The following is a 6,811-nucleotide window of genomic DNA, read 5'->3' on the forward strand; positions in this document are numbered from 1 at the left end:
TATTTTTTATTATTTTAAGTTAGGTATGTTATATTTAATGATGCTTCCTAATATTATTGTGAGCTTGAACCTGGCATGACATCTATCGTAAAAAATGAATAAAAATCTCATTCCCTGTCATTTTTGACAGGCTTTCTACTTGTTCTAGTTTATAGAAAGTAAGTAGTCATATAGTTGATATTCCTCTGTTATATAGTATTAGTTACAAAAAACTAGGTAAAATTCCCTTTTACAGACATATTTAACAAGAGAATATATTACAGTTAATATTTAAAAATTTTTTACTAATCAATGCTCTTGATAATAAATATAGCAATAATTTGCATACCATTATTTAACGCCATCTATTTATTTTTTATAAAAAATGATTCTTCATATTATTTGTCCCACAATATCTTTAAAAGATATTTTCTGATGTCCTTATCAATTAAAAATTACTTGATTGTCATATGATAATTGATAAAATTAGATATACAGGAAATCTACGACATATAATATTCCAATGTTTGTATTGTGCTTTAATTTTTTTATTTATTTTATGATTTAATTTTATCAATAGTTTTATAATTATATTTTATTTTTATTAAGATAAGTAAATTAAAATTACTCACTTTATATAAAATTATACTTGATATATTATATTATTTAGTAATTCTATGGATCTATTATTATTCATAATTAAAATACATTACACTTTTGTTTTAAGACTTATCTTTGGCTTACATTCCATTTATTAAAAAACATTTTTGGTTCACTTTATATATATAAATGCTTTTTTCCAAAAATATATAAATTATGATGAATATTTTTATAAAAAAATATAAACATTTACATTCTTTTTTAAAATTATTGTTTAAGATATATGCCTACATTTTTGAGGGTCAGGGACTGAGGGGAGGACTACGGGGGATTAAGCTTAAAATGATATTCACAAAAAGTAATATATTTCTGAGGGGGGTGGGTGGATTTTACCTTGCTCCCCCCTGGCTATACCTATGTCTAATACAGACTGTTTTTGACCACTATGCTTTGTAAACGATGTAGAGGTATAAGATATAGAAATGTAATGACACCATATCTCGTGCCATGTAATCTGCTCTAATTCCTGAAGATCGTAACGCAGATGGAAAACATCTTGATAATTTGTTTAAGATTCCATGAGTGGTAAGTATGTAACCTGGGATTTTTCCTCTATAGATCACTAGTTTAAACCGTGATGCTATAGTAGACGCATAAGGAAGTAAATTTACCATATATTTATTCGTTTTACCTTCCAACTATTTATTCCTACTAATAATTGCTAAAATGATAACTTATTTTGCCACTCACGCTTTGGCCTTTTTCAAGGATATAGGGCATCGTATTACATTGAAGACCTAAAATACAAAACAAGGCTTTCACCTTAGGAATAACATATAATATAGCTAAATCAGTTTTATAATCGCTGTTGATGGATAAAAATAATTATATATCTTAATATAACTAGATTATCATAATTTTTAATAATTATAATTATATTATTTATCAAACTAGTAGATAGCCCGTCAAAAATGACGGAGAATGAGAATTTTATTCGTTTTTTTAAGAAAGATGTTACCTTTTATTTAAAAATCATATCCAATTTATATAATTTTTAAATCCCCCCCCTCCCCATTTAGGTCAAGTCCAAGCAATGTCATTGAGTCCAACCCATTAGGACTAAGAGTGGAAACTATTATTTGAGTCAAAATATATTTAAATGAGCTTGTACCCAATACCAAAATTCTTTGTAAATATATTACTGGTTACATAAGACTAACATTTAACATTAAAAAATTTCAAGCCAGGTCCAAGCTCATAATATTTGGAAAAAATTTCCACGCGTTCAAGACCTTATAATTTATAAAAAAAATTCTCAAATCTAGCTCAACCCATAATAATTTTGAAAATTTTTTCCTAGCCCGGCCCATAATAATTTGTATAAGATATTCCCAAGTCAGGTGCAAGCAAATATTAATCTTGAGGAATATTTTTCAAGCCCAGTCCATCACATATTAAGTTTCAAAACTATTTCCCAAACCCGGAGGTAGTTAAATTTCTAAATAATTTATCAACACATGAAGGGGAAATCTCGGATTTACCAATTAGTGAGTTAACTCCTTTTATCAAAAAATTTGATAAGGGCTATCTATATCTTTTGTTAAGTACAAAAAAATGCTATCTATTTAAATTACAAAAATGCCATTCAATACTAATGAAACTTATATGCAATTTATTTATATATTTTTTAAGAAATTTGTTTTTCTTGCCATATAAATTTAGGTATTTTTTTTTAAAAATGCTGAGGATTAATTATTACTCTGTGTGTCTGGTAAAAATAAGAGCAAATCCTTTATGACATTTTAATTTTTGATGGAAAAAGCGACAACATAAATCTGGGCAGTCGTCTGCAGAAGAAAAAATTAATGTATAATATCATCTCATTTAGGGTTGTAGGTGAAAGTAATGAATAATGACGGATTACCAAAGCAGTGTACAACACCCATTGCATCCTGATAAAGCTGAGGAGAAGAAAGCGAAATTATATTTCTGCCAAAGTGTCAATTTTGGTATACCCCTCTAAAATAGAATCATGAACGACATTGTCAACTCAACCATAAAACGATCGTAAGTATTGTTATAAAGGCCATGACAAAACTATCGCATATTTTCCCATTAATAATGTTAATGAAATTGGCTGCACTACACATTCACGTTTGAACATCTCTCTAAATATTCATGAAAGTTCCTCAGGGAATCGGATAAAGTATTATTTATAATAACTCCTAATGAGGTGAATGATAGTGGAATTAAATGCTTATATTTGTTAAAAATTAGGCAGAGGTGGCATAGGGATTGTGGTAGTGGTGATAGAAATATCATTTGGAGGCAACTGGGTGTATAAAATAAACATATAGATATAAAACATTAGATAAAAAACAAAATAAACCTCCAGAGGAGTTCACAGTGTCTTTAATAATAGATTCATCATGTTTGGTAGCAATGTGCGGGATTAGGGTTAGCCTAGACAAATAAAGAAATCAGGCAAAAATATAAAATACTATTGTTGAAATTAAACAAACATTAAAATAATGTAAAACCGGTAGAAGGGTCAGTGTCAGATGCATATTTCTAATAAGTTGGAGGGCTATCATCAAATAAAATTTTTGGGGGACTTATCAAGTCTATCATGATATTATAAAAGTTAAAAATAACATGATAAATGTAATGTTATTAAGATAAAGGTTAATTAATTGTAAGGTAATTAAAAAATTAGATTAAAAAAGGGGGGAAAAAGAAGGTATAAATTATTATATTATATTATATAAATTAAAGGTGATAAGGTTTTGAGATATAGTGGTTAATAGATAATAGAGATAGAAAGAAAAGAATGAGATAATAAAATTTAGTGATAAATAAAAATGTTTATTTTTGTTAAAAAATAGGTGGAGGTGGCATAGGGATTGTGATAGTGGTGATAGAAATATCATTTGGAGAACTGGGTGAAAATAAAATAAACATAGATATAAAACATAAGATAAAAAAAAACCTCCAGATGAGTTCATTTCAGGCGTAGTTCTTTATTATTTTGTCTACCAGTAACTCTAGAACGGGTAAGGCGTTTGTTTATTCGTCATTATTTTCTTTGCTTATCTTTAATAATAGAATCATCATGTTTTGTAGCAATGTGAGGGAATAAGGTTGGGTTAGCCTAGACAAATAAAAAAATCAGGCAAAAATATAAATAAACATTATTATTGAAATAAAATGAAGATTTTTTGGAATAGATATAAAATAATATATAATACTATTTATAATAAAAATAATATACTATGTATATTTTTTGTGCGTTATACAAAATAATCAGCAGGGATAATAGAGATATGGTGGATCCGACAAAATGGTAAGCTTTTAAAAAAGTAGGATCCTTAAAAATTGTTATATTCATTTATTTAAATTTTAAAAATGTACTTTGATATAATTTTCAATTAGACAAATATTCATCAGAGATAAAAGGGCATATTGAGCGTCCTGACAAATATCTAAAATAAAAACAAAGAATAATATAAAGAATATAAATGCAATGAACATGATCTAAAATAAAAACAAAAGAATAAATAAAAAATAGAGTCAATATTAGGTTAACCTCTCTAGAAATAGTGGGAATACAATCATTAACTGAGGTTAGGACATGGCTTGTTATCTAAAATAGAAACAAAAGAATAAATAAAAAAAATAAATGCATTGAACTTGATGAGGAGTCAATATACCACTTGTACAATCATTAAATATGGGTAAGACATGGCTTGTTATCTAAAATAGAAACAAAAGAATAAATAAAAAAAATAAATGCATTGAACTTGATGAGGAGTCAATATACCACCTGTAAAATCATTAAATATGGGTAAGACAGGGCTTGTTATCTAAAATAAAAACAAAGAATAATATAAAGAATATAAATGCAATGAACATGATCTAAAATAAAAACAAAAGAATAAATAAAAAATAGAGTCAATATTAGGTTAACCTCTCTAGAAATAGTGGGAATACTCATTAACGGAGGTTAGGACATGGCTTGTTATCTAAAATAGAAACAAAAGAATAAATAAAAAAAATAAATGCATTGAACTTGATGAGGAGTCAATATACCACCTGTACAATCATTAAATATGGGTAAGACAGGGCTTGTTATCTAAAATAAAAACAAAGATTAATATAAAGAATATAAATGCAATGAACATGATCTAAAATAAAAACAAAAGAATAAATAAAAAATAGAGTCATTATTAGGTTAACCTCTCTAGAAATAGTGGGAATACAATTATTAACTGAGGTTAGGACATGGCTTGTTATCTAAAATAGAAACAAAAGAATAAATAAAAAAAATAAATGCATTGAACTTGATGAGGAGTCAATATACCACCTGTACAATCATTAAATATGGGAAGACAGGGCTTGTTATCTAAAATAAAAACAAAGAATAATATAAAGAATATAAATGCAATGAACATGATCTAAAATAAAAACAAAAGAATAAATAAAAAATAGAGTCAATATTAGGTTAACCTCTCTAGAAATAGTGGGAATACAATCATTAACTGAGGTTAGGACATGGCTTATTATCTAAAATAGAAACAAAAGAATAAATAAATAAAATAAATGCATTGAACTTGATGAGGAGTCAATATACCACCTGTACAATCCTTAAATATGGGTAAGACATGGCTTGTTATCTAAAATAGAAACAAAAGAATAAATAAAAAAAATAAATGCATTGAACTTGATGAGGAGTCAATATACCACCTGTACAATCATTAAATATGGGTAAGACAGGGCTTGTTATCTAAAATAAAAACAAAGAATATAAATGCAATGAACATGATCTAAAATAAAAACAAAAGAATAAATAAAAAATAGAGTCAATATTAGGTTAACCTCTCTAGAAATAGTGGGAATATCATCCATCATAAGCTAAAAATAGATATGATCATAAAAAAAGAACAAATAAATTACTTCTTCTGATTTCAGGAATTCAAATAAAATGATAATCTCTAAAAATTGGTATCTGGCACTCCGATTTCAGTCAAGGAAAATGATAGTCTCATAAAAAATCAACAAATAAATTACTTCTTCTGATTTCGAAGTTGGTATGAACATCTGTTTAAAAAAATATAACAAATAAATAAATAAATACGTACCAATGACATGACGTAACGATGACATGACGTAGCGATGACATGACGTAGCGATGACATGACGTAGCGATGACATGACGTAGCGATGACATGACGTAGCGATGACATGACGTAGCGATGACATGACGTAGCGATGACATGACGTCACGATGACGTAGTGAGGACATCGGAAAATTATAATATAGATGATTGTTAGATTACAGGAATTGATTGAAATTGTTTTTTTTTAATCCTTCTTTCTTTCTTTATTTTAAAACGATGGTTATATGGGGATCTATAGTGATTATAAAAGTATTGATAATTGGTTGACTTTTGGCTTATGACTAGAGGAGGTTAAATTTTTAAAGTTTGTTAATTTATTGACTATAGGTTTAGATAGTCTGATTTAATTTTTTGATATTTTAAAAACAGCCTTACAGAAAATACAAAGTTGGATGCCAAATATAAAAAGTCTAATTTAAAAATAAAATCAAAAGGTAATTTTGAAAAAATTTATGTTACCTTTTAAAAATAAGCTTTGGGAAAATAGATAATTATTTCTTTAATAAATCAAAATAGCAGGAAAATTAAAAAAAAATTTATAAAAAATTTTATAAATTAATCTCTCTTCTATTTTGTTTAAAATAATAATTTAAAATTGTTTGGTTGAAAAGTTATTAAAAATATCTCTTAGCTCAAAAAATTTTGATATGAAGGAATCGATTATCTAAAAAGTAAGAAATAAAATTTTTTTGCAAGATTTTAATAAAAAATTTCACATTATTTTGGAACTTTGCCTCCAAAAACAGTAATGCAGAGCGGAAATTTTAATCTATTACAAAGAATAAAAGTTTATTTTATCGACTGATTAATTTAACATTATTTTCAATTTAAAAAAATTCAAAATCTGACAATTTTAATACTTCAGTATTTAACATAAAAACCATATATAAATCTTAATATTTTGTATGGTTTTCTTATTGATAAAAAGGTTGTAAATTTGATTCTTCTTCTATACTTCCCTACCATTTGATAATATTTATAAGATCATGACCCAAGTTTATTATCGGATAAGAATTGTGGTCAGTTACCATTATCAATATATTAGATTACTAATC

The 6,811-nt window shown here is 26.5% G+C and overlaps 2 long non-coding RNA genes across 2 annotated transcripts; both read right to left on the minus strand.

Annotated features, from left to right (window-relative positions):
- Window positions 1-2,651: 2,651 nt before the first annotated feature.
- On the minus strand, window positions 2,652-3,714 carry LOC135924987 (uncharacterized). The gene is made up of 3 exons (XR_010571480.1): window positions 3,569-3,714; window positions 2,969-3,042; window positions 2,652-2,911 (listed from the first exon to the last, which is right to left on the minus strand). It is a non-coding gene; the product is annotated as an uncharacterized LOC135924987 (long non-coding RNA).
- Window positions 3,715-5,085: 1,371 nt separating this feature from the next.
- On the minus strand, window positions 5,086-5,658 carry LOC135925266 (uncharacterized). The gene is made up of 4 exons (XR_010571597.1): window positions 5,533-5,658; window positions 5,455-5,490; window positions 5,300-5,362; window positions 5,086-5,142 (listed from the first exon to the last, which is right to left on the minus strand). It is a non-coding gene; the product is annotated as an uncharacterized LOC135925266 (long non-coding RNA).
- Between the last annotated feature and the right edge of the window lie 1,153 nt (window positions 5,659-6,811).

This window comes from Gordionus sp. m RMFG-2023, chromosome 2 (assembly GCF_954871325.1).
Source record: "Gordionus sp. m RMFG-2023 chromosome 2, tfGorSpeb1-WG-v2, whole genome shotgun sequence".
Classification (NCBI taxonomy): Eukaryota; Metazoa; Nematomorpha; class Gordioida; order Chordodea; family Parachordodidae; genus Gordionus; species Gordionus sp. m RMFG-2023.